Source organism: Sinohyriopsis cumingii, unplaced genomic scaffold (genome assembly GCF_028554795.1).
Source record: "Sinohyriopsis cumingii isolate HCF-2022 unplaced genomic scaffold, ASM2855479v2 utg000615l, whole genome shotgun sequence".
Taxonomy (NCBI): Eukaryota; Metazoa; Mollusca; class Bivalvia; order Unionida; family Unionidae; genus Sinohyriopsis; species Sinohyriopsis cumingii.
In genome coordinates, this window is record NW_028315917.1 from 614628 (window position 1) to 641391 (window position 26764).

The following is a 26764-nucleotide window of genomic DNA, read 5'->3' on the forward strand; positions in this document are numbered from 1 at the left end:
GGTACAAGTTGATACCTATCATCAGTTCAGCTCACATTAGCTCCATTGGAGTTTCCTCAGACAATGCACTTTCCTTGCAAGTGTTACTCTTCCATAAAATGCCCAACACCAATATTGTGAAGCAAACCAATTTTAACAACACTTGCTATTACAGTTAAACAATGTTAATTTTATTATTGCTATAAATGCAAGCAGTTTCGCATTGTTTTATTCACTAAAAATCCGTATTTAAAATACTTAACAGCCAGTCTAATCTTGTAACTGAGTCTTAGAAAATGAACCTTCAAATTTGCATCACAAAAGACGTATAGCTTAAAACATCAGCATTCACAATTAATGAACCATTTAAAGAATATAACTATTAGCAACCAAAACTCCTGTTCAGAGAAATTGACATCATTGATAGCACATTTTACCACTAACAAAAGTGTTCTGTTAACAACCTCCAAAACAAGTGTGCTTTAAAGAGTATATTGTACTTCTCACGACATGTCAACGTAATTAATACCATTTAGATAACTAAATTGCACACATCACAAGAAAATCAAAGCGAAAGGTAATGTTCCATTTATCCTTGAGTGATACGTTTGTACTTAGAATTTATAAGACATGTTTGTTTCTTTTTTGTTGCAGATCACACTGGTACAACAGACATGAATCCACTGATCATTCAGATTTTGATAGCTATTATAGTTGTGTTAGTGATGATTATCATGTGGTGCTACAGGAGAAGACTACTGCAGCGTAAGTTCCGTTCGGATTTTTTGTGAGATGGTGTTGGTTAAACAGTTGTTGAGCATGGAAAGTATTCATTGGCAGGTTTAAAATAAAACCCATTTGTGTGTAGGACTCCAATATTACTGGATGTACTAAACAACATAATCAACAAAACAGGTATGATCAAATGACTGCAATTCCTAAATAGTAGCCCAACAATAAGAATATTTGGCAGTGTTGTGTATCACAGGAAAAGTGAAATTATTGTCAGTTGCATTTTAACATATGCATTAAAATGATCCATGATAAATGAGTATTTTATAAATATAAAAAACATTGTTATACACTATCACACATTATGATTAAATTCGTAGGTCTCTTCCAAAGGTTATGATGGAAATGTTCTCTGAAAATGTTTGATTCAAAATGAAATTAAATCCTTATTTTCAGCCATTCCGAGACATTTTTATAAATCACCCCTACCATTATATTAAAGATTTCAACGTATCAATACCTTTTGAAAAGTGTCCATAGCATATAGAAAGGTGAATGCATGTGCAATTCGCTGTCCTTCCACCGAAAGGTGACAGTGGAAATGGTCCTCATGACTAAACAATGAGAATATGAAGTTTTTAAATCATTAGCAGTAATGGATGAAAACTGATTCAATGGAATGAAAAACTTGTACTATATCGTAAGCAATTGGGCCACTAGGTTAAAATGTATGTAGCAAACTTTTATTCAATGACCTCAATGCTCAATTATAACTTAGCTAGTAAATCAAAGGAAAATCAAATTCTTATCAGGCAGCAATCAGTTACCATTATCACAACTTAATATTTTAAAAAATAGTTTATATCATATTTAGTATGAACTTCATACGGAAAAAAGTTTATTGATCCAATCCATATGATTTGAGAAAGGTAATACACTAAATATGTTGCATTTATATTTCATTGTATCATACCATATGCAAAATATAAGTATTAGAACAAAATATATTGATGAGAGAAACTGTGGGACATTTCATCAGTTGCACCAACAATATAGTTTTACTTCCAGTTAACAGTGAAAGTATTTAGTCTTCACTGAAGTGTTCTCGTATCCCTAGCAAGTGAAATAAGAGCTGCTTCCGAAATTTTGTACCTCACCACACAGTAAGAGAACGTCGACAAAATCTTAAAAAATAGTCTTACTAATTTATACCAACTTTATTCATGAAAAGTTACTTCTCTACTAATCTAATATGTCTTTTGGTTTCAATTTGCAATTTTTTTATGTTCAGGAGTAGTATGCAACAAATTCACTAAACTATTCATGATTAAATCGAGCTTCATTTCGGTAGTATCATTTACTATAATTGAACGAAGCATATTGTAAATATCATAGACTTTTGTCTCCACAGTTTTTGCAAGGTGTAAGAATGCAGGTAGGAATGAAGAGCACAATACAGAAGACCAACCGTTTAAGACAGGTATGTTCTACAACTGAAATCTTTCTAACAAAAGGTTCTCTTTAGTTGTGGTATGATATATTTAGAGGAAAATCTCATGGTTAACGTATGCGATTTCACATAGAATTTGTAGTGGATGAACAAAATACTCCAATGCAGATTAGGCATCGTGATCTTCATTTGGAAACAATGGTAGCTATGCTGGTAGTGTGTCAGACTAGTATTACAAGAGATTGTTAATTGACCGGGCCAGCCAGGGAAGGCTGTCAAGGTGTTTTATTTGGAAAAGCACTTAGCTGCCATTTTCTCACATGATATAAGCAAGGGACATTAAATCCAACCAAAAACCTCCTAACTTCTTGGGCTTCGTTAAATATAGGACTAACAGTATTGTTAACGTACTACTCCCTTAATTCTGATCTTAGTTGATATTGTCTTTTGGTAAGAAAACATAGGAAATGACAGGTTTAATATAGGATTAAATGGTTATAGTTGGGTATTTATCGATGTGTAAATTTTACCTAATCACTCGGGGCCCCGAGTGACCGAGTGGTCTAAAGCGTTCACCGTTACGAATTACTGCCATCGCACCTCTGTCTGCGTGGGTTCAAGTCTCGGGCTTAGCCAGTGTGGGTATATGAGAAAACTTGCCAGTAGCTTCTCGTGGGTCGGTGTTCTTTCCGTGGTTTTCCCGGGTTCCTCCTCCACCATTTATTCTGGCCGCCATGTATAGCCTATATTGTGCTAAAGGCAATAAATTCTGGAGATTTGCTTGTAAAGCGTGCCATATGCCTTCTTCAGCAAAAAGAGTATTGGAGTGCGGGACGGTCTGTGCAATTACATTGGTTTAACTTCTAATGGGCGAATTTAATCTGGGGTTTGTAACTTTTGATCGGAAATCTCAGGGGTGGATGGGGGGAGGGCTTATTATTATTATGGTGTAAGGTACTGGAAAAGATAAAACATTACATAAAATTAACTGGAAACAAGGAATCAAATCAGAATGTATCGATGTGTAAAAAAATTCAGATCAATATCCAGTTCATAAAAAATTGGAATCCTAATAACATAATATATCCACAATTTTGATACACAAGTATGTGTGCATTAAAATTAATTAATATATTTAATTATTGAAAAAGGCTGTAACATAATTAAACTATTTCACATTGAGCTTAAGAAATTACCATCAGTTTCTTAATTGGTTACCACGTTTGTGACAAAAAAACATTTCATTCGCTTTCATATCAAAGAAATTTTACCTCTTGAATTTTATCTCTTGATGAGAAGAAAAATGTATTCTCACGACACTCCATGCATGCTTGACATAAATGCTCACTGGTTAGCTCGAGGCTAGAATATTTTTGTAAGGATTACTCAGACTTATAATGTTGGCGGTGCTGCTGCTTTCTGAAAAAATACAGTCTTAATCACTAACAAATGGCGAACAACACACTCATGTAAATTACCAGTCCCATATCCACGCATCATCTGGTACAACTGAACAACCCCAGTAGGCAGAATTTAATGTAAAGGGAAAATTGTATTCAGAAATAAACAACGAAATAGCGAAATGTATACGAGTTCTTGTTTCCGTCTGGCTTTAAAAGAAGATGAGTCTCTTGGCAACATGTGAAATTATGCAAAGTCTTATCTAGATAATGTTTTGTACTTTTTATGATATTTTTTAAACATGTGACCAACCTCATTGAAAAAGGAAAGTGTTCTGACTGAATAGTTATGTCTTTCTTTAATCACAGCAGAGTTATCTCTTAACTGAAGTGCATTGCCTGGTTTTTCTTTTTGTTAAATTGTGCAAATTGTTCTCTATGATATTGTGTGACACGCGTGCTGAAGTTGGATAGAAAATACATTATTTCACCGACCATTAGCATTTAGGCCTATGGATAAAACAGTGATACCATCAGCTTGAAATAAAAACATTAACCCATCTTTGCTATCCATTTTAATGTCAAACCATGCCGTCTATTATCGGAGTCCAGTGTGGCTAAGTGGTCCGAAACATTCATCTTTACTGATCACTGCCATCTCACCTCTCCCACGACGTGAGATCTAGTCTCAGGCTCAACCTATATGAGTATGTGAGAAAGCTTGCCATTAGCTTCTAGTGGGTTGGTGGTTATTCCTGGAATTTTTCAGGTTTCTTCCTCCATCTGTTATACTGGCCGCCATGTATAGTCTGTTGTGTGCTCAAAGCATAGCGTGAAGCCCACAACCACAAAAAAGGTATCATGGTACAGTTGTTTTCAGTATTAACATTAGGTGAAATAGATATGCCTTTTCCGTTGTTTAAGCATGTATTTCATGCTATAATGGAGAGCAGTCGTAAACTATAAATTCAATGACGACATAACCATGTACTTCACAGCCTTTCAGAGAGACAAGTATGTTGTAAACAGACTGGTAAGAATTGCCCTGAGACAAGAGACACATACTTACCTATGTAGCGTTATATTTAAAACGAAAAACTAATAGTACAAGTTACAAGCGCTGATGTAAATATAATTTAACATAATCTCACATGCAGTAATCAGACTCAAATATATAAAATGTCGGAAGTTACAACTTTTATGCAATGCACAAATCACAGCTAGCCTACACATTTAGTTCCTACCTCCTGCTCATGTACAATTGTTGCTGTTATACCTAACCTTACATTGCTATACCTTTAGCCTTAGGCTGTAAAAGTAACGAGTTAGTGTAACTTATGAAAAATAACATAACGTGGTTTAACTTAAGTTTCTATAGTAGTGATCATGGAAATCACTTGAGTTGTTTCAGTTGTAGTTTTCATATTTGTGCTTCTTTACCAAATAATCGTTTAAATCAGACGAACTATTTCAACAACTATCAGTACTTCTTCAATTTCATTGGGCATGACACATTATATCCAGTTGTCAAAGCTCAACATACTAAACATACTAATCAGTATGTACCTAACCTGCTTCAAACAGCAGATTTCACACTAACAGAAAGTACTTGAAATGTTGTATGCTGAACAGAGGACTTAACAGGAACAGTTGGAGATGACCATATTGTAATATAAAGTATACGCTGTCGGTCATTTCTTATTTTGGCCACAGGTGCAATGTTATTGCACACTGGCTTTTAGACAACTGATTGATGAGCTATCAGTGCCAGGTTCTACGGGGGGAGTCGTAGGCTTTGAGTGTAACAAGATAACCGGGTGGGATTTTCAGATTCACAACATAACACTTTTGACGATGATATAAATAGTGTTTAATAATGGATGACTTGAATGAGCAATTAATTATGAAAATGTGCGTGTATGTATAATCCAAATATTGGATTTAATTATCAGAACGCACATACTTAATGATGAAAAATACAAATAAATTAATTTAACAAATATAAAGACAAGGGGTGAATGGTTCACAACGATTTGATATTGAAACGATGGATATAGTTTACTCAGGTGGTAAACGATGTAAAATTTTACTCATGTAGTAAAATGCATTCACGCAGGCAGCGAAATTATGGTGATAGAAAAGAGGGACAGATATACAACTTTTTACAGTCCCGAAAGATACACTGGGTTTTACGAACCCCAAAAATAGCCCAGGGCTAACAAATTACATGTACGGAGATACACTCCGTCATCAGTACACTGTTTCGGGTCCACGGCTGCTACAATTCAGCTTCACAGCTGCTACAGACTCTGAATACAGAACACTTCGAAACACTCGGAACACTCCGAACATTAGACACTCCGGACATTCCGGGCATTAGACACTCTGGTCACTTCAGACACAGACACTCCGGTCACAGACACAGACAGATACACTCCGGTCACAGACACTAGATATTCCGGACACACCGGACATTAGACAGTAGACATTCCGGACACCCCGGACATTAGACCCTCCCGACATTGGACATTAGACACTCCAGTCAGACAGTAGACATGCCGGACACCCCAGTCACAGACAGTTGAAAATATATCCAATACCGTGTACTATACATGTCACGGGAATAATAACGTAATGACGTTATACACAGTAACTTATATAGATAAATTATCAGCACAATAATTACAAAATGACAGGTTCAGAAATGAACCTAATCCTGCTCGATAAGAATCCTGCTATATTAAACGGTTCCTTAAAAAATGTAGCTTTACATTACTAATATAAATCCCTTGCTAAGACGAAAACGAGAATATAAATATGTGCATTATACTGCGTAAACCAAAGCTACATAGCAAACATACAAAAATAAACGTGTTAATACAGTAGTTATAACTTATAGACTAGAAATTAATAAACTTACATACCTCTACAGCTGAAGATGTGTAAGTCCTTGAAGCAGACTTCCCGCTGACAAGACTGTTTCGTATTGTAAAGAAATGCACATACGGTGAGGTATTTATACACAGACATTCTGTGCAATGTAGGCATTAGGTTAGTCCCATCGAGAGTACTTCGCACGTGCGGCATGGGATGAACCGAACTCACTATTGCGAAATACAACTCAATATACATAAATCATCCTCGGGTATCGTTGTACACAAAAAACGAAACGCGAGTACATGTATTCAATAAATAAAAGTTTAATTCTGTGACAATACATCCCCCCTAAAAAAAGTGGTAACACTTTTAAAGAAATCACGGAATCTGAACATAAATAATTGTTAAAACGTCCAATTTGAATACTGAACGAAAATGATCTGCTAATTACACCCTACTTTAAAAAATCAGCACCCACATTTTCCGATCCTCGAATCGCCTCGATCCGGAAACTATACGGTTGCAAAGACAAAGCCCAACGCATCAATCTTGCATTGGCGACCTTTGCTTTGTTCAGGTATAAGAGCGGCTGATGGTCCGTTTGTAAGGTAAACTCCCTCCCGAAAAGATACGTATGGAATTTTGCTATCCCCCATACTAAGGCTAGGCACTCCTTCTCAATCACGGAGTAGTTTTTCTCCCTAGAAAGCAATTTCCTACTTGCATAAGCAATGGGCAATTTCATCCCCTCTTGCTCCTATAGCAAAACAGCCCCAATACCTGTATCGGATGCATCAGTCCTCAGCAAGAAAGGTTTGTTCAATTCTGGCAACTTTAAGATTGGTGCACTTACAAATTTCTGTTTTAAAGCGTTAAATGCTTTTTCCTGGCATACACCCCAGGGAACTTTATTCGGTTGCCCTTTCCTAGTCAAGTCTGTTAATGGGCTGGCAATAGCCGCAACATTGGGGACACATTTCCTGTAAAACCCAATCAAACCTAGGAAAGATCTTGTTTTTTAGTTTCTGGTCTAGGGGCACCTCTGATTGCTCATATTTTATCTGGGTGAGGTTTGAACTGACCTAGTCCACTTACGAGATGTCCCAAAGACTCTAGGCTAAAATACCCTATACTACATTTGGTGGGCTTAGCTGTAAGATTTGTAGTGTGAAGTCTATCGAACAGATCACGTAATGCCTTAACGTGTTCATCCCATGTATGTGTATAAACAAAGATATCATCTACGAAACTGTCGACGTTTTCCATACCGTTTAACAGTTTGCGCATGAAACAAACACACGACGCACCGGCGTTGACTAAACCGAAAGGCATAACTTTAAATTGATAAAGAACTTTGAGAGTCGCGAATGCCGTTGACTCGCGGAAATTATCAGCGATTGGTACCTGCCAATATCCCTTGGTAAGGTCTAATTTGGAAATGTGTTTATGACCTGCCAACTTTCAAAATAAACTTTCCATGTCTGGCATTGGTTCTGCGTCGAACACGGTGATTGTTCAATTGTCGAAAGTCAATGCAAAAACGGTTCGTCCTGTCTTTCTTTCTAACACAACGGGGGACGAGTACGGGGAATGGAAAGGTTCGATCACTTCTGGTCTAACATTTTCCCCACTTCTTCGTTGATTGTCTCCCGCGCATTAAAGGGTATTGGATATTCTTTAATTCTGATAGGCTCAGAGGTATTCAACTTGATCTCGTGTTGAATCAATCCAGTACGGCCCGGTTTGTCCGTAAACACGTCAGGGTATTGGGACAAAACCTCCAAGATCTGTGTACGCTGACCTACTGATATATCCGGACATACATTGATCTGGTCAATACCTTCTTTCCCTACGTCAGTGGGGTATTCAAGGGGCATTTCTGTACTGGAGACGAATTCCGATTCGTCACACGACTTATCCTTTATCACCGCTACGCATACTACATTCAAGACCCCTTTATCAGTTGTTTGTCTAGGTCTTTCTACGTAGAGTTTAAGCATATTGGCATGAAATATCTTGGACATACCCTCCACGTCAATGGTATAGTCCATTTCGTCTTTCACCTGTTTGACTTCGTATGGCCCTTTCCATTGGACTAGTAGCTTGTTTTTATTCGTTGGGAGAAGCACCAACACTTGGTTGCCTACATCAAACTGTTAACTCCGCGTTCCTCGGTTGTAGTACTTCGCGTACCTACGACTATATTTCGCGAGTTCGTCTTGCGCCATTCGACATGTACTCTCTAATCTTTCCCGCAAATCTACTACGTCTTGGTAAGTAGTCTTAACTTCTTCGTCTGACCACAGTTCGCGTAGAATGCGCATAGTTCAAACGGGGAGAAGCCTAAGCTTTCATGAGGAACCTCGCGATACGCGAACAGAATTACGTTCAGATACCTATCCCAATCCTTAAGTCTTTCCGCACACGTCCTTCGCAACATTTGCTTCACCGTGACATTGAATTTATCGACCAACCCATTGCACATAGGGTGGTAGGGTGTCGTGCGCAACTGTTTAAGAGACAACAACCTACTAATTTCTGCCATGAAATCTTAGGTGAATTGCGCTCCACAATCCGTAAGAACCTCTTCAGGCACTCCGACCCTGCTGAACAAGTCAACGAGCGCTTCGGCTACACGTTCGGTTTCAATCGATGGCAAACCTATGGCTACGGGGTATCTGGTAGCGTAATCTACCAGCGTCAATATGCATCGGTTTTTCCGATCTGTATATGGAAATATAGGTCCCACAATGTCAACGGCCACTCGTTTAAACGGAGTATCTATCAAGGGTATCTGACCTAACGGTAGTCTAGTTACCCTGCCCTTAGAGACAGCTTTCTGGCAAACATCGTATGAGCTACAAAACCACGTCACGTCGCTACTGACACCAGGCCAGTAAAATTCTGTAATACCCTATCTGTTGTTTTCTTCATGACTAAATGACCCGCCATACTCGACTCGTGCGCGACCCTGAGTACATGCGACCTGAATTTCTGGGGGACCACTAGTTGCAAGAAATTCCTATCAAGTGTAGAGTATTCCCTATACATTAAACCTTTCTGAGTAAGGAATTTAAAGGAACCCCCGTTTTTACACTTCCTCACAGTACCCGATAATGCTTTCTCCGCAATTGCACGTAGGAATGCGTCTCGGTTTTGCTCATTATGAAATTCTTCGCGGAAGATATCAGTAACGGCTTCCGGTACTTTAAAATTACGTAAAGGTTTGTTCTCTTCTTTTACCCGAGCCCTAGTTTGCACTGCTTGGATGATCGGGAATCGGAAGTCTGACATGTTCGGGAGTCTAGATCCCTGTACATTGCCAATCGTAGGTTCATAGATCGGGTTGGCTATGCACAACGCTTCCACGGTTCCGGACAAGAAAGGTGTTTCGATAGCTATCCTTGCGACAGGAACGTGGTCAGTTGTCTGGTCTAGTAGCATACAAGGCGATTTAAACCCAAGCAAATGATCATCGCGGAGTAGGCTCCGTTTCACGACTACAGTAGTGCACCCTGTGTCTCGTAAAACAGTAATTTCTTGTCCGTTGACTGTGCCATTTACCGTCGGTACCCGTGCATCGGGGAAAATACAAGTGCCGATCGATTGGATCGCATCGCGACCGATCTCTGCACGCACCACTGGCTCGTACACCGCTTCCCGCTTAGCTTGCTGAGAAATATCGAGTTTTCTATCTACCGACCGTCTGCCTTCAAGGGCTACCCCAACTCTCTGGACTGGTCCCTTGCGCTTAGGACAATTGGGGGAGATATGACCCTACTCCTTGCAAGTGAAACATTGCTTGTCCTTGTGCCTTTCCTGGTTATTCCTACCAAGTCCTCCAGGTTCCGTGGGTTTCTGGTCCTTGACCTGATTCCCACCTTTGTTGTCTCGCGTGATGACGTTCTGCGAACCTCCCCGAGCTTCAGCGAATAAATCCGCCTGTATGGCCATGTCATATATATTCGTAAAGGACTTTTCCCTCAAGAACAAATATAACTCGGTGCCACAAATTGCCAATAGTTGGTGTCGAAGCAAGAAATCGATAAGACCCTCAAATGTCTTAACGATTATACCACATTCCACCCATCGCTGCAAGTAATTGCACGTCCTACTGACGAACTGGGTGAATGCCTCGCCTCTGTCGGGTTTGCTATACTTAAACTTCTTGCGAAATCCTTGCTCGGTTAGCTCGTATTTCTTCAGAAGTGCATCTTACAATGCAAGATAATTCAGCTAATCGGCCACGGATAAACGCGAATACACGTCTAACCCTTTACCTTTCAACAACGCGCTAAGATGAAGCGACCAATCTTCTTGCTTCCATTTTTGTACCTTGGCGTACTTTTCGAACATGTTTAGATAACTATCCATGTTATCTTTATCGTCTTCAAATGGTGGCAGTGTTCGACCTCTGTTTAACATTATGTTCCCCCTCCTTTTTAATTTGCAATAGCACAGAATTTTTTGATACTCCCTCTGTCTATTTCTATCTTCCATCTCCAAAGTTTCTAACCTTACTTGTTTTTCCCTTTCTAACTTCCGATCTTCTACTTCTTTAAGCAATTCTATCTTCTCCCTCTCTGCTTCCCTTTACCATTCTATCCTTTCCTTTTCTGCCTGTTTTTCTAATTCTATCGTCTCCTTCTTGGCTTCCCTTTCTATCTCTAGTTTCTCCCTTTCTATTTCCCTCTCCATAACCTTAGGTCCCTTTCCCTAGCCTGTACTTCACGAACAAAATTTCTTTCATTGACGACATTTCAAAAGATTGGTGTGACCAGCTTAAAGTACAGTATTATGCAAAATGCGTAATTATTACAACAAACCGTATTTTCCTTCTCGAAAGGCAACACAAACATGAAACATACAAAAAATAAAGTAATGTTATGTGTCTACTCAACCTCACGGTCTTGTCAACAGCGTCTGAAACACACAAGAAAACGCAAATATAATGAAACAATATTAGTGTTCTGTTAAAACCGAAATGATCCCACTTTTGACACCATTTGTAACATGATCACCGGCTGCGATTTTCGGATTCACAACATAACATTTTTGACGATGATATAAATACAATGTTTAATAATGGATGACTTGAATGAGCAACTAATTATGAAAATGTGCGTGTATATATAATCCAAATATTGGATTTAATTAACATCAGAACGCACATACTTAATGATGAAAAATACAAATAAATTAATTTAACAAATATAAAGACATGGGGTAAATGGTTCACAACGATTTGATAATGAAACGATGGATATAGTTTACTCAGGTGGTAAACGATGTAAAAATTTACTCATGTAGTAAAATGCATTCACGCAGGCAGCGAAATTATGGTGATAGAAAAGAGGGACAGATATACAACTTATCTTTACAGTCCCGAAAGATACACTGGGTTTTACGAACCCCAAAAATAGCCCACGGCTAACAGATTGCTTGTACGGAAATGCACTCAGTCATCAGTACTGTTTCAGCTCCAAAGCTGCTACAATTCAGCTTCACAGCTGCTACAGACTCCGAAAACTCGGAACATTTCGAAATACTCTTAATACTATGAACATTAGACCCTCCGGACATTAGACCCTCCGGACATTTCGGGCAATAGACTCTCTGATCACTTCAGACACAGACACTCTGGTCACAGACAGACACTCCGGTCACAAACATTAGACATTCCGGACACTCCGGACATTAGACATTAGACAGTAGACATTCCGGACACCCCTGACATTAGACACTCTCGACACTCCGGACACTGGACATTAGACACTCCAGTCACAGACAGTAGGACAGTAGACATTCCGGACACCCCGGTCACAGACAGTTGAAAATATATCCAGTACCGTGTACTATACATGACACGGGAATAATAACGTAATGACGTTATACACAGTAACTTATATAGATTATATTATCAGCACAATTACAAAATGACAGGTTCAGAAATAAACCTAATCCTGCTCGATAAGAATCCTACTATATTAAACGGTTCCTTAAAAAATTGTAGCTTTACATTACTAATACAAATCTCTTGCTAAGTCGAAAACGAGAATAGAAATATGTGCATTATACTGCGTAAACCAAAGCTACATAGCAAACATACAAAAATAAACGTGTTAATACAGTAGTTATAACTTATAGACTAGAAATTTATCAACTTACATACCTCTACAGCTAAAGATGTGCAAGTCCTTGAAGCAGACTTCCCGCAGACAAGACTGTTTCGTATTGCAAAGAAATGTACATACGGTGTGGTATTTATGCACAGACTGTGCAATGTAGGCAGTTCGGTTCGTTCCAGTTAGTGCACTTCGCACGTGCGGCATGGGATGAACCGAACTCACTATTTCGAAATACAACACAATATACACAAATCATCCTCGGGTATCGTTGTACACAAGAATTGAAACCCGAATATATGTATTCAATAAATAAAAGAGTTTAATTCCGTGACATTGAGTAATCTTTAAAGTGGCAGTTTGCAGTCCATAATTCATGCATAAGTACTTAATCTGATTAGCTATTTAAGGTCATGTAAAATATGAAAGGCATGCAGTACATTCATCTGATTCATTCACATCTGTAGTATACAGTTAACAAGGTGTTGTATTTGGTTTGGGCTTAACGCCATTTCTCAGCGCACAATCGACTATGCATGACCGACAGTAAAAATTTTGGATAATCCGGGAAAACACCGATAAGAACCACCGACGCACAGGAAGAATGTGGTAGCTTTCTCACATGCACACAATGGCTAAGGCTGAGACTCGAACCCAGATGTGAAGTGGCATTGATTGGAAAAGGTGAGCGCTTTAGGTCACTCGGCCATATGGGGTCCCCCAGCTAACCAATTAAAGGTAACAATTACAATATATAGTGTATGGTCATTCATATCGAAAGAGTACTATTTAATAAACATGTTTTTTATGCTCATTTTTTCGCCGTTAACTTTATATTATCAGAATCGTTCAGTAGTTTCCATATTGCATTGATTCATATTGCAGGAGACGTGTATCTTAAAATAAAATGATGTATTAGGAACTACTTTGTAAATAAACAATGTACGTTCATGTAGTAGACGTTTTAGATTTATTACATTTGTTTGTGAACAAACTAAACAAACTGTATCGTCCATTTGAAAACTAGAGATGATAAATTCAACGATGTGGACCAGTTTACGCAGTCACAAATGAAACTTTCAAATAAGCAAATGAGTGAACTTGATATGTTGACAGCAAACTAGAGAGACGCAGTAATTAGAAATACCATTATGATCATTGAAACAGTTTTTTTTTAGGAGAAATATTCGTAACGTTTCGCAAGTAGAATGGTTCAGACTATTACCAGTATACTCCAGGATCTATCACAATATAACAGAAAGCATATTGCGTGCAAGGGCAGTCGCATATCTATCAAAGACGTACCATTTTGCTGCTCAGACAAAACACTAAATTCGAGAAAAAAAAGTAACTGAAGTTTTGGTAGGAATCTAAGAGCCTCAGAGCCAGTAAGCTAAGACGACGGAAACGTAGTATTTCCACTGGCTAAATGTTCTGTCACACAACAGATGCTTTGCAATTTTCCCCGTTTAAGTATAGTTATACGATGTTAGGCTAGCGATAGGAGACATACACTGTATTGTACAGGTCATGGATGGGGTCCTCCAACGATGAATATTAAAGTGACAGGTCATAAACATATGTATTCTTTAGCTGGTAAAAAGAACATTAATAAATATATGTATGCATCTTGAATTTCCTCAAAATGTATTTTCTTAGTTCTTCAAATCTAATTTACATGAGCCATGTCTTGGAACATTCTGATACACACCGAAATTGTAATTTAACTTTTGCTACATTTTCAATTGAAATCACATACTCATTACTGTATGGAATTGACCAAATAAATCCAGTCCATCATACGATGACAAGCAGAATTGTGTCTGATCAACAAAAAATAAAATCCATCCATTTCAGACCAAGTTTTCCAGTGTGCATTCATTCAAAATATGACTCTAAATTTCAGTTTTAAATAGATGAAACGAGAATTTTTAAACTACTGTCAAGCACGCAATGAAGATCGAAAAGTGTGCTGGGCGATCCTATGTGCGCATCAATATTGCTACTGTGTATTGATCAATCTATTTTTATGGGAAAATATGAACTAGTTTTTTTTCGAAAAAAAATTCACTCCGAAGATCGTGCAGTAGTAAAAAAAAACAAAAAAAAAAAACAAAAAAACAACACGTTCATATTTTTCCATGCATAGGCAATAACCTAAAATTATTCTTACTTCCAATTGCACTGGTCAAAAAAGAACTTTCTTGGTATGCTAGGATATGTACCGGTATATAATGGTGTGAAATAGATGATCGCATACACAAATATTTAATCCATGCTATTCAAGCACAAAATGTAGGTCACAGAGGCCTTCTTATGTATTAGAAGTGTATTAGTAATTGAGATGTGTTTGATTAATACATTTCATGAGGACAACACAAATGAAGCCAATAAATTATATTATATACATAATTTATTATTTAAAGTGTATATATATATATATATATATATATATATATATATATATATATATATATATATATATATATATATATATATATATATATATATATTAAACACTTTTTATTGAATCCCGAAAGCATGAAATACAGATCATATAGATTGATTTTGCAAAAGGAGGTTAAATTTATGATATACATATAATATGCCAATGTCGGTATGAGATAAAGCTTTCCAGTACCTTTCCATGTTTTGGTGGTTCTTACGGGGGTTTTACTGGGTTCTTCCACCAACACTTATACCGGCTGTAATGTGTATCCTATCCTGTGCTGAGAAATGGGGCTGAAACCTAAAAGAATAATGAATGTACATATAGGTATATGGGTAACCACAAGAGCACCCTTCCTTGGTGTAGGTGTTATTAAACCCTCTACAAACTGTTGTGCAGGCCACAAGAAACAGTGATTGAGGTTCGATGATCTTGTACATATGTATGTGCTTTTATCTGTGCCAATTTTGATGGCTACAGTAGGACAGCACAGTATATGTTGTTCATCTTTTGAATTCAAAGATGACCATGACATTACTAATTGGTTTGGTTTCTATGGAAATGGCTGATAAAGCCAATTTGTGCTCCGAACTGTCCATGGCGCACTTGGCAGTGTCACTTGGGTTTGTTTTAATCAATAGAGGATATGATGCAGCTTTAAGATCTCCACTGCTCACACATCTGCACTGCTTCTAGAATTCTCATCGTTTGTCTGTAGCTCAAAGTGGATGAGATTGCACCAGGTTGAGCAATCTAAAGTTTTTGTTTGTAGACTGATCCTTTTGAGGTCCCACACATTTGCGCATCGTCTGCCAAAGGTCACACTTACTTCATCAATCCTGGCATTGGTTTCATCTTCAATATAGACAGCACATGACAATGTTTTACCAGTGTTCTACCAAGATTGAAGGACTTGTCCACTGACACGAGGGTTTTGGTTGCAGGTTAATGCCCGTGTGTTAGTACTACTATTTACCATTCCAGCACTGTACTTCAGTTGATTTAGTGTTTGTTTCCATCCAAAATAAAAATTTAAGTAATTTAAATCATATAAATTCATGTAAGTTAATATAGGTTGTACACATAAAATAGAAAATAAGCTTATGTTAAGAGGGAGGGGATGTGGAGACAAATCAAACATCTTATATACAATTTTCAGCCTGTTTGAGATTTTGCTACGAGAAATTTTTAGAGAAACTTTGTCTCAATTTGCATCATGATCTAGGGGTCTGTATTATCTTATGCAAAAAACACTATTATTTTCATAAATAAACATTGAAATGCGAGTTTTGATTCCTTAAAAAAAATTAGAATTTTTTAAAGGAGTTAACTCTGTGAATCTCCATGGGTGTAGTAATTTTATTTTTTAAAATGTGTTTTCTATGTAATAACAGGAATTGCCATTGTCCTTGAACCATTGAGAACGCGTGCCTTTAATTAAGTATGAATGTATTCTATAGCTGTAAAATATTGCTTATCATTCTAACTTCTCATTTCCTTTGCAACCATAAACCAAATTTAACCGAAGTTGCATAATTACAAGGAGCTCAAATTCTGAGTCAGTTTCTGTAAAACACTCGCTAATTGGTCCAAAGTCAGCCCTATCATCTAATGCTGCTTCATTTTGTATTGGGTTTTCATTTTGTGTGCAGAGTGAAGATCGGCAATATACTTTTTGTTAATTGAAGTCGCAACGGATCAAATCATTATCCGACATCCGAAAGAAAAATCTACATACTAACGAAGATATTAAAAAGGCATAAATGCAACCTGTAATGTACACAGAATTTTAGAACAAGAAGCTCAGTTGAGCGTTGTATCACTCACATGACATACATAGCTTATTACATGACCATTTCATTAAGGATTCATATGTAACAATTTAAGAACATATATTGTATAAACTGTCTCCAAAACTTTATAAAATGATGAATGTGACTATATCCTAGTGAAAGATTCTTTCAAAACATAAATGCATGATTAATATGCAGTTTCTAACTTCTAATCAAAGTCTTCCAAGATCGCAATAACATAAACCCACTGATCAAGTTTGACTGAAATGTTAAGACATTTATAGTCTACAGAATTGATGTAACAAGCACAGAAGTAAGGCATCTCATTCATATGTGATGATATCAATAATTAAAGATCACACTGATAATATAAATTACGGATGAAGTAAAACCAAGTTGTGCTATGGTCGGTATGCAAGCGGTAACATGCTCAGCGAATAAAATATCCTATGAAAAATGGATGTGACAATAAATCCGTATCACATGCATTATGATTGGAACTTGGTTAAAAGTTATCTCTTGGTCATAAATTGTAAGCTGTTCAGATCTTCACCATATATATTGGTTTGCAGCAAATGAGGAGACAAAATCAGACATATATCCCTTGTCTGTAAGGAATTTGCCTCATCAAAATTTGGAAACACTTGATATAAATGAAGATTTCTAGTCATCTCCTATTCTTACTAATGAAGTAAAGAAAAGACCATTTCATGAATGCACAACCAGAGTCCCTGCACTCCATGCTGTTGTCTGCCTGTGCTCATAATTAGAAAAGCAGACAATTTCGAATCTTGTGAAATAAGTAGTTGGGAAACTAAGCTGAAACAGAAATTGGTCTTAATTAGTCGGACACACATTAAAAAAAGAAATTCAATTATTGACCTACATATCTATCAGTAGCATATTGGAGCAGCATACGTTTCAAGAAATTGAAACGAAATGTGGATAATATGTATCTGACTTCACGAAATACGTCAAATTTGTGTTACATTTATGACAAACAAGAAGTTTTGAATAACTCTTAATTTCGAAACAAAACAAATAATTAATAACAGCCGTACTGTGGCATTTACAGTCAAACAAACATCACTGTTTTATATGGTATTTAACCTTCCTGTGAATTCTTTTCAGCGTGGAGAATAGTATTGCTTTACTGATGCTCACCTGACTGGAAAGAATTTCCAGGAATCGAAGATAATATTTTGCCCATTTCTTCTTGAAATACCCTCTAATATTTTTGAGAAACTACAACATACCATATCTATAAATAAATCTTTTATGTCTGAGTGGCCAGTTGAATGTTGGAACTGCATTTGTTTTACTTAGGTCAATCTAGACATTATTAGGAGTCTTTTAGTGAAACACAATATGTCTAATGAAACATCTATTGGGAGAAATAGCATCGAAAGGGTTTCAAATTAGTTGCCTTGTGGCTATGCTAGTTGTCAAATACGCACAGATTTCATTCAAAACCAACTAGACTTCATACGAAATGTTATGGTGAAATCCGTATGTCGATAGGACTGTCCATTCAGGAGAATAAGTAATGACAAAAATTTCAAGGTAACCACTGTTGTGTCCATAGTGGTAATCGAATTGGCATTATTTTCATTTCGCATCAAGTAGACATCAGAATTTTGTCAGTGTAAACCCCATCTCAGTATGACCATCCGTTAAGGAGGAGTAGCATGAACAAACTTTTAAAGAAAGCAAATATGCTAGCAACACTGGATGTCAGGTTGACACCAGTTTCATCCAGGAGCACTGTACATGAGATGTCTTTGGTGAAAGACCCCTGTCAATATTACCATCAGTTTCTGGGGGAGTAGTATTGACAAGATTGACAAGATGGTTAAAATTGTGGTCATATCTAATGTCAGATGGACACCATACAACAAGAGACTTCTAGAAGTCATGTAGTGAAAACTCTATGGTGATATGACTATAAATTCAGGACGATTAATTAAAAATTATAACGATTTTAAGGCTATCTGCTATGGTTGCCTCTATTAGATATCCAAGTAGTGCGAATCTCATTTGAGCCCATCTAGGCTTTGGGAATGAACCGTGTGAGAATGTTATATAACGTACGTCCAAGTATTTTAGGAGGAGTAGCAATAACAAACTTGGGAGAAATGACAGACATAAAACAACCGACCATAACATCATTAGAATCCTTCATATGCATCAGTTAAGGATAGGAAAATTCCATCTGAGGGTCAGAATTTGCATGAGACACAAGGCGCACAATTTTGATCCCGAGGATAGACGTTGACTGTCATACACTGAAGCATTATGATGGATTCATTTGCTTATACTCCTGAATGAAAACCGAGGGCCAAAGTAAAACATGACATATTGTGAATTCAAAAAATCAGAATATCAATGTGTTTGCAACAATGTCTTTCCAAGATGAAACTATGACTAAAGATGCAAAACATGTAGCAAGATTCTTGGCATCCGTCCGTCTACGGGAGACGATGGCGTAGTTCCAAAGTAAGCTTTTGTCTATCCTTCTTTCTAGCTCTCTTTTCAGCTTGTTTTATTATTCTCTCTTCCTGTGCGTTTTGAACTCCCTGCCTGACAGCTAGGTGCCAGCTGGAACGGTTGTTTGCACAGCTCTCCCAGTTGTTGACATTGATGTTTGCCGTCTTCATATCCTTCTTGCAAACATCTCTGTAGCGCAGATGTGGTCGTCCAGTTGGTCGTGCACCTTCTGCTAACTCCCCATATAAGAGGTCCTTGGGAATGCGACCTGGGTCCATTCTTTTGACACGGCCAAGCCAGCGAAGGCGCCTCTCGCTGAGAATGGAGGACATGCTGTTCATGTTGGCGCGTTCTAGAACCTCTGTGTTGGGTACTTTGTCCTGCCACTGGATGTGCAGAATGCGCCGCAGACATCTCAGGTGGAAGCTGTTGAGTTTCCTCTCGTGTCTTGCATAAGTGGTCCATGTTTCGCTGCTGTAGAGAAGTAAGCTGAGTACGCAGGCTTGGTAGACACGCAGTTTGGTCTTCTCTGTGAGGTTGGGGTTGTTCCAGACTCTCTGGTTAAGTCTGGCCATCACTGCTGCTGCCTTGGCAATCCTGCCGTTCAACGCAGAATCAATGGAGAGTGAGCTGGAGATGTTAGACCCGAGGTATGTGAAGTTCTCGACAACTTCCAAGTTGTAACCATCGATGGTGACAGAGGGAGGGGAGTCTGTGTCCTGCGCCATGACGTTCGTTTTCTTCAAACTGATGATCAGTCCAAATTCCTTACAAGCATGGGAGAGGCGGCATACCAGCTGCTAAAGTCCATCTTCCGTGTGTGATGTCAAGGCTGCATCGTCGGCGAAGAGCAATTCACGGATGAGTACCTCTGTGACTTTAGTCTTAGCACGGAGACGGGCGATGTTGAACAGCTTGCCGTCAGCCCTGGTATGGATGTACACTCCCTCGCTGCAGTCCTTGAATGCGTACTGGAGAAGCATTGGAGAAGATGATGGCAAAGAGCGTCGGCGCAAGGACACAGCCTTGTTTGACTCCGCTGATGACTGGGAATGCTTCAGATGTTGCGCCATTGAAGCACACTGTGCTGTGCATGTTCTCGTGGAACGACATGATGACAGCAAGCAGACGTGGGGGGCAGCCGATCTTCTGCAGTAGTCTGAAGAGTCCACTCCGACTAACCAAGTCAAACGCCTTCGTCAGGTCTATGAAGGCAATGTAGAGGGGCATCTGCTGCTCGCGACACTTCTCCTGCAGCTGACGTGGTGAGAAGATCATGTCTACAGTTGACCTGCCGGCTCGAAATCCACACTGGGACTCTGGGTAGACGAGGGAGGCTAGGATCTGCAAGCGCGCCAAGGCAACACGGGCGAAAGCCTTTCCAACGATGCTGAGAAGGGAGATGCCCCGATAGTTGTTGCAGTCGCTACGGTCTCCTCTGTTTTTGTACAAAGTGACGATGTTGGCGTCACGCATGTCCTGTGGGATGTATTCCTGTTCCCAGCAAAGGCAGAGGAGTGTGTGTAGGGGCTGGAGCAGTGCTGGTTTTCCGCTCTTGAGGACTTCAGGCGGAATGCCGTCGCTTCCAGGAGCCTTCCCACAGGCATGGCACTCGATGGCTTTTCCGAGCTCTTCCAGGGTGGGCTGTGTGTCTAGCTCCTCCATGACAGGCAGGTCTGGAATGGCGTCCAGGGCAGTTCCAGTGACATTGTTTTGGGTTGCATATAGCTCGAGATAGTGCTCAACCCATCGCTGCAGTTGTTTCCCCTGGTCTGTGATGACTTCGCCCGTCTTGGACTTGGGGGGGGGGGCGGTCTTGTAGCTGTGGGGGCCTGTCGCCTTTTTGATACCCTCATACATTCCTCTTGTATCCCCAGTGTCAGCAGCTGTCTGTATACTGTTGCAAAGGTTCAGCCAGTAGGTGTTGGCACAGCGGCGGGCAGTCTTCTGGGCGTTGTTCCTTGCAATCCTGAGGGTTTGTAGTGTTCTGGGGCTAGGTGCAGCCTTGTATGCCAGGAGGGCTTTCCTCTTTGCCTCAGTCACGGGCTCCATCTCCTCCCAGTTTGCCTCATACCAGTCGACATTCTTTCGCTCCCTCTTCCCGTAAGCTGTGATGGCTGAATTGTACACAGAGTCACGGATATGGGACCACTTGGAGTCAATGGTGTCATCAGGTGTCACTTTGGTGAGAGCTTCCTTCAGTTTGCTGATGAACTGCTGTGTTTTCTCTGGGTTGCTTGCACAGCAGGTGTTGTTGCGTGGGTGACCCTTCTTCTTGGCGTGGTGCAGCTTCTTGGGTAATATTCGCACCTTGCTTGCCACGAGGGAATGGTCCGTGTCACAATCGGCACTGTGGTAGCTTAGGGTGAGGAGGACACTGGTCAGTTCTGCTCGCCTGGTGATGACGAGGTCTAGCTGGTACCAGTGACGTGAACGTGGGTGTCTCCACGACACCTGGTGGATCTCCTTGCATTTGAAGAAAGTGTTGGTCACACAGGCTGTGGGAGCAGCACATCTCCAGCAGTCGCTGACCATTCTCGTTGATCTTGCCCCTTCCGTAATAGCCGAGACAAGTGGACCAGGCCTCATGGTCAGCTCCCACTCTAACATTGAAGTCTCCTAGTAAGTAAAGGCTTTCATTGTTGGGGATACTGGATATTGCCTGATCCAGAGCCTCATAAAACTTGTCTTTCTCCTCGTAGGTGGAGCAGAGGGTTGGGGCGTACATGCTGAAGATGTTGACTGGGCCTGAGGATGTTGACAGCCGGAGGGCAAGGATTCTCTCAGTACCTGATGATGGAGGTTCAATGAAGGCGGTTAGCGTGTTCTTTACGGCAAAGCCTACACCATGCTGCCTAGGTTCATCCGAGGGCTTCCCCTGCCAAAAGAATGTGTAATTGGCTTCCCTGATGGTGCCGATGTCAGCCAGTCGGGTCTCCTGGAGGCAGGCAATGTCAATGTTCTGTCGGGAGAGTTCTCTGTCAATGACGGCAGTCTTCCGTGCATCGTCGATCTGCTGTAGGTCAGTGGTCAATCCAGGACACATGGTCCTGATGTTCCAGGTTGCAAAACGAAGAGTTGGAGTCTTTTTATTTCTTCTTCTAGTCTTTCCTGGTGCGGAGTTTTGTGACCCACTTGTCGAGATGGTTCTCTAAGCTCCACGCACCCAGTGAAGCAGGCAGGCCATGGCGGGCAGCACCTTACTGACTGGGGCCTGCCCAGCTTGAGGCGGGCGGTAGCTGTCCAGTGAGACCTGGTGATCTCTCCCACCGTCAAAAGTAACCCCTGGCGCTAAGCTCTACGCCAATCGAGCTTTGACTTAGAACCGGTAAACTGCTACTTCTCGTGTTGTGCCGACGCCGTACGACGACGCTGGAGTGTCCTCTCCAGTGGAGCTATGAAGGCTGGGCAGAGTGGTATGGAGAATCAGCTGTTGTCCATGCAGCAGATCCCCCCTCTCCACGCAGCTGGTGTGCCCAAGGGAACGACGAATGCCGATACAGCTTGGCACCAACGGCGTCGCTGGAGTTGCCGGAATGACATTGAAGTCAATGTCAGACCGCCTTAGGGACTCCATCTCCGGATTTTCTGTCGGGGTTTACTCCGTTAGCCTTTCCCATGAGTGGGTATAGCCACAAGGCAGCAGAGGTTTGGAATCGGAGTTTTCCTTCTCCTAGATGAGCTACCATCCTAGGTTTACGAGTCCCATCTACCCGAAGCAACTGGTTTTAAGGCGCCAGTGGGCCGCCTTCACCCCTTCTCCTGTTAGTAGAAAACATGGTCTGCCTGGCTTCAAATCTAAGCCACTCGCGAAGGCCAGGAGCTGGATTTTAGTTGACAGAGGCAGTCAGAGACGCAAGCCGCATGGTGCATTTTTTGGAGGATTGGGGCGCTTGTCTCCCACTCCCACCCCGGGCAATGTCAACCTTAGACCACATGTAGCAAGACTGATTACTGCAAAACAATCTGATTGTGGAACACTTAACTTCAACTGATCCTTGAAATTTGGAAATGTTAGTTACCTTGTGTACACTATGATCGCATTATAAGGTCCAACTAATCCATAAGTCAGGATAAAAAGTCACACGTGAAGTATGATAGATATATTACACTGGTTCACACAATGGAAAATATGATCACACACACATATATAGGAAGGTGAGAAGAGTTTTTTGCCCATGGTATTTGCAACCTTTTTAATTCAAAGAGGTTTTCACATGAGACAGCAATTATTAAACCTTCTAAAGCCTTGAACAATTAATATTTGCAAACATTACCAAATGTACATGTTTATTCCTTCAAATATTGTTTACGTTTATAAGTATGCCCTATATATTTTGTATTAATCTAACGCATCTGAAACGCATAATAAATTCGTTTATAAATTTCTTATATGTTTCTAAACGATGTTCATTGAACATTTACAGAAAGACATAAAGGAAACACAAAGTTCCATTTTGTTTGGTCCCTAGTAAATAGCCTCCTAGTACAGACTCATGCAATGATATCAATTAGGGTTCCTTTGAAGACTCGTATGTACATTTTTTGGCTTATTTATTTATGATGTACTACCATGATAGTGTGACCAAAGCAGTTATCACGATACATATCACAATGTAAAACGCATGGTCAGGCAATAATCAGCTATAGTACATTTTTCATCGATCTCAGAATATTGTAGTTTATTCCAAGAGATATTTACATTTTATCTGAATCGTAATGAAAACAAACTATCACTCAATTACAGTTAAAGGGAGTTAATACTCCATGATTTGGCTTACCAAGTAGCAAACTCTGTTATACATGAACTTGATAGTGTAGAGCAAATTTACTTTTGAAGACTAACTTTTATTTACAATCTGAGCACACATTTCTGACAGAAGATATATTTTATTACTATTTACAGACACCCGCCGATGATGAATAGGAAAGATTAGAACAGAGAAAGCCAACAGTAGAGAGGAGATTTGCCTGATTTAATCAGATGTTTTGACTTTAAACCTGGATGGTTTCAATTAACCTGATTCTTAGTATGCAAATGGATACGAACGACAATTACTGAACAGTCACTCTTTCTTTATTAAAATAGGTGCATCTATCCTTTCACAATCACTTGTCGCCTTTTGTACTGTTCATGTATAGAGCACAAATATTGTTAATTGATCTCTTAATAGATCATAGCAGGATAGAATTGGAGCTAGTCAATGTGACTTAGTTTATATTTTATTTAATATGTGTTTGATTTGATTTGATTGTTTGTGGGTTTTGGAATCTTTTGTTTTCTTTACATGTCAATGTAATGTAATTTTGTTTGCAAGGAACTTGATATTTTCCAGACAATTCAGTTTGACCTGAATCTTTTCATAAATACTTATTTTTGACTTAGTTCCTGGCCTTGTTTGAAGGTCAAGTAAACAACTTTTATTATCGGAGTAAAATGATTATTTCTTATCAAGGATATACAGGGGCTACATGATTTTTTTTTAATGTAAAAATGATCACGTGATCCTCTATTTTACAAGTAGGCATTTCCAGAATTGCAAAATACTTCGTATTAATAGTGATGTTTAGAGAGAGAGAGAGAGAGAGAGAGAGAGAGATCAGAGTTTTGGGGCATTTTAACACTTTATGCTAAGTTGTTTTTTCTGTTGTGACTAGTTCTGAGTTTTTGAGTTTTAATTTAACTTTTCTGATTCTAAAAGATTACCGAGTCATACCAAAGACTTACAAAAATGGTACTAACAGCTCCCTCGCTTGGCGCTCAGCATTAAGAGGTTAGTGTTAGGACTGGTCGGCCCGGTGTCAGGATAATGTGACTGGGTGGGACATCATGCTACATGTCTGCGGCATGATGCCCCAGTGCTAGACATCACTATAAACTGCCACATTGCAGACATCGTAGCGATATGACTGAGAAATTGTTAAAGCTACGTTAAAAATTCAAATCACAACAACAACAAAATCTAAAAGATTAATTCGTTTCTCTGGACATATTTTGTGCTCATACAGAATTCTTGAAACACGACAGCTCTTACAAAAAAATTTATATGGATTTCCCAGACCGGAGGATTAATTATTGTGTTTCTACAAGGAACTGTAGACTTCAAAACAGTACAGGTTACATCATACGTCATCGCCTTCCATCTTGGATTCTTCGTCGAAACTCAAACTTGAAATCATTAGAACATTTAATTATTAGGACTTCTAAAATTGTATTCGTGGATTATTTTTGGATTTGATTCTTAAAACTGTAAGTTCATATTTTTTTCTTCTTCATTTTTACAGTATTTTTCCAAGGAAATAAATTATTATATTTTTAAAAGTTGTTGTGTTCATTCTTTCTTGTGTTACTCATTGTTCGATCGCATATATGATTTTGCTCTTGTTATACGAAGCCATTTTAATTAGTCTTTGCCCAAAACTATGTGAGCGGCATTTACTTTTTTGTGCGGACATTGAAACTCTAAATTATTTTTCATATATGAATTTGATATGTAATAAAGAATTATTCAACATGTGATTCATAAACATATTAAACACTATAACTGACGAAAAAATGATGCTTATATTGTGACACTGAGACTGGGGGTTTCTCTAACTACGGAAGCGATCCAGTTGAATTGTGTGAAATGATAATAATACAAAAAGAACAGCTGAAACTGGTTAATACTTTATTCATAGGATGTGCCAAAATTTCGACAAAAGATAAAATTTATATTACAGAGCAATGAATCTGTATGCTAAAGAATAAACACCAGCGCAGCATTAAACAAACTTGAAATTTCAGCACTCACACTCAACTGATAAAGAAATTACGAAACACTAAATAGTATGTATAATCACGAGCAGGGCTGTTCCATTAACACACACATGGGACCCAGGGAAGGCTCGATATTGAATAATCCACCCCACCTCACTCAAAATGGACATTCTGCTATGGGAAGTGTAGTCGGTGATAACATAACAAGGATTAGAGGTTTGGCGGGATATACCAGCCCTGTAGCCAGCAGTCATGAGTTTGCCCCCCCCCCCCCCGACCTCCACCACCACCATATATATATAAGTGGCAACTTACGCAGAAATATGGATGAAAACCTTAAAACTGAAACGGCACCAAGTAACCCAGAAGAATATGGTTTGTCATAACGGTATGTTTACAGGTTCCTTAAGATCTATCTACAGTGTTCATAATATCAGTGATACATAGTTACAATAGCATACCGACACTATAAGTTAAATGTGTGGTTTACTATACACCTATTATAATGTTTTGAAAATCGATTATTATTATTATTAAATATGAAAATGTCAAAACGGCGCCCACCCCCACCCCCGTTTTCTCTCTCTCTCTCTCTCTCTCTCTCTCTCTCTCTCTCTCTCTCTCTCTCTCTCTCGCTCTCTCTCTCTCTCTGGACTATTGTAGCATGATACGGGCCAAAATCCATGATAATACGATCGTTGTGGACTTTCGC

The 26764-nt window shown here is 39.2% G+C and overlaps 1 long non-coding RNA gene across 1 annotated transcript; it reads left to right on the forward strand.

Moving 5' to 3' along the window:
• The first annotated feature begins 636 nt into the window (after positions 1-636).
• Positions 637-25567, forward strand: LOC149773748 (uncharacterized). Its single transcript, XR_016417288.1, has 3 exons — positions 637-744; positions 2123-2191; positions 24199-25567. It is a non-coding gene; the product is annotated as an uncharacterized LOC149773748 (long non-coding RNA).
• The last annotated feature ends 1197 nt before the right edge of the window (positions 25568-26764 follow it).